Source organism: Schistocerca americana, chromosome 9 (assembly GCF_021461395.2).
Source record: "Schistocerca americana isolate TAMUIC-IGC-003095 chromosome 9, iqSchAmer2.1, whole genome shotgun sequence".
Classification (NCBI taxonomy): domain Eukaryota; kingdom Metazoa; phylum Arthropoda; class Insecta; order Orthoptera; family Acrididae; genus Schistocerca; species Schistocerca americana.
This window is the reverse complement of record NC_060127.1, coordinates 75,611,161-75,613,668: the sequence shown is the minus strand read 5'-3', so window position 1 is coordinate 75,613,668 and position 2,508 is coordinate 75,611,161.

The window sequence follows — 2,508 nt, the reverse complement described above, 5'->3', positions numbered from 1 at the left end:
AAGGCAAATCTCCGTTTCTAGAATTTGTGGACTTAGAGAAAGCTTTTGAAAATGTTGACTGGAATACTCTCTTTCAAATTCTGAAGGTGGCAGCGGTAAAATACAGGGAGCGAAAGGCTATTTACAATTTGTACAGAAACCAGATGGCAGTTATAAGAGTCGAGAGGCATGAAAGGGAAGCAGTGGTTCGGAAAGAAGTGAGACAGGGTTGTAGCCTCTCCCCGATGTTGTTAAATCTGTATATTGAGCAAGCAGTAAAGGAAACAAAAGAAAAATTCGGAGTAGGTATTAAAATGCAGGGAGAAGAAATAAAAACTTTGAGGTTCGCCGATGACATTGTAATTCTGTCAGAGACAGCAAAGGACTTGGAAGAGCAGTTGAATGGAATGGATAGCGTATTGAAAGAAGGATATAAGATGAACATCAACAAAAGCAAAACGAGGATAATGGAATGTAGTCGAATTAAGTCTGCTGATGCTGAGGGAATTAGATTAGGAAATGAGACACTTAAAGTAGTAAAGGAGTTTTGCTATTTGGGGAGCAAAATAACTGATGATGGTCGAAGTAGTGAGGATATAAAATGTAGACTGGCAATGGCAAGGAAAGCGATTCTGAAGAAGAGAAATATGTTAACATCGAGTATAGATTTAAGTGTCAGGAAGTTATTTCTGAAAGTATTCGTATGGAGTGTAGCCATGTATGGAAGTGAAACATGGACGGTAAATAGTTTAGACAAGAAAAGAATAGAAGCTTTCGAAATGTGGTGCTACAGAAGAATGCTGGAGATTAGATGGGTAGATCACGTAACTAATGAGGAGGTACTGAATAGGATTGGGGAGAAGAGGAGTTTGTGGCACAACTTGACTAGAAGAAGGGATCGGTTGGTAGGACATGTTCTGAGGCATCAAGGGATCGCCAATTTAGTATCGGAGGGCAGCGTGGAGGGTAAAAATCGTAGAGGGATAGCAAGAGATGAATACACTAAGCAGATTCAGAAGGATGGAGGTTGCAGTACGTACTGGGAGATGAAGAAGCTTGGACAGGATAGAGTGGCATGGAGAGCTGCATCAAACCAATCTCACGACTGAAGACCACAACAACAACAGCAAGCAAGCGGATAGATTGACTGAATGTAACTAATTAAACCTACTACTGTTGTAAGTCACATCACACCCTCAAATTGAATATTTCCACATTTAAATTGTCCTGAAGCATAATTTTAGGAAGTACAGGATAACTCCTCATGTTATTCACTAAATGACACATAATCGATCAAACTCATTGAAACGTACTATTATTATTACAAATGACACAGGCCTAGTGAAGGCTATGCATAATAACTGAGATTTGCAATCATAAGAGTCTCTAAGAGCCTTATATATTGCAAGTTTTCTAAATTATTGCGTACAGTATTCTAAAATAAGTCAGCAACGTAAAAAAGTGCGATATTCACGTTGCAGTAGTATGTCAATATATAAAGTGTGTATTCAGTCTGTGCAATTGTATTTCTGAAACTATAGCTCGCAAAGATTACATACATTAGATTCAGCTTTCGTTCCACAGATCCTAAAATGAGATTATTCTCGTGGGTGTGGAACATGTCAGAAATTATAACATAAAAAATATAAAGCAATTGAACTACCCTGATCATTTCTCAGGAGAGTGTCAAAACAGGTTAATACATTACAGAAAAAGGGAACAGCTAATACCTACAGAATTAATACACTGTCAGAATAAGTGTTGTTATGCACTTTTAATAAATTTTTCATACACAAAATACCTAATGTTAGTGTTGTAATCAAATGTCGTCAAAATTAAAATCTAACAGACATTTTTACTTAAGCTGGTCTAATAGTCCCTGTTGAGATATTCATCTATAGAGTTGAAGGAGTTGCCTATCAAAAAGTCTTTCAAACTCTGTGCTGTATCTGAAACCAAGTTTTAAGTGGTTGGTGGTAATTTATTGAAAATGTGTGTTCCTTTTTGGACCAAGGTAAGTGATTTCAGGTCTTTACAGATGTTCTTATTCCTAATATTGATACTATGTATTGAGCTATTGGTTGGAAGTAGACATTTATTACTTGCAACAAATATTATTTAGAAATAATACACTGAGAAGCAGTGGCTAGAATACAAAGTTCCTTGAACAGGTTTCTGCATAATGTTATCGAATTTACACCACAAATGATTCTTATCACACGCTGTTACACGTTAAAAACTTTACTCGTTTTGATGAGTTACCCCAAAATTAAAGTAAACTAAGTATGCAAGTTTTTTTATATTTAAATCTCCTACATCTGACATCATTCTCTTTCTGCAACTACAGACTTTAAACTTCCTGGCAGATTAAAACTCCTGGTTCGCAGGAGAGTTTCTGTTAAGTCTGGAAAGTAGGAGACGAGGTACTGGCAGAAGTAAAGCTGCGAGACAGGGGCGTGAGTCGTGCTTGGATAGCTCAGTTGGCAGAGCACAGGCAAAGGTCCCGAGTTCGAGTCTCGGTCCGGCACA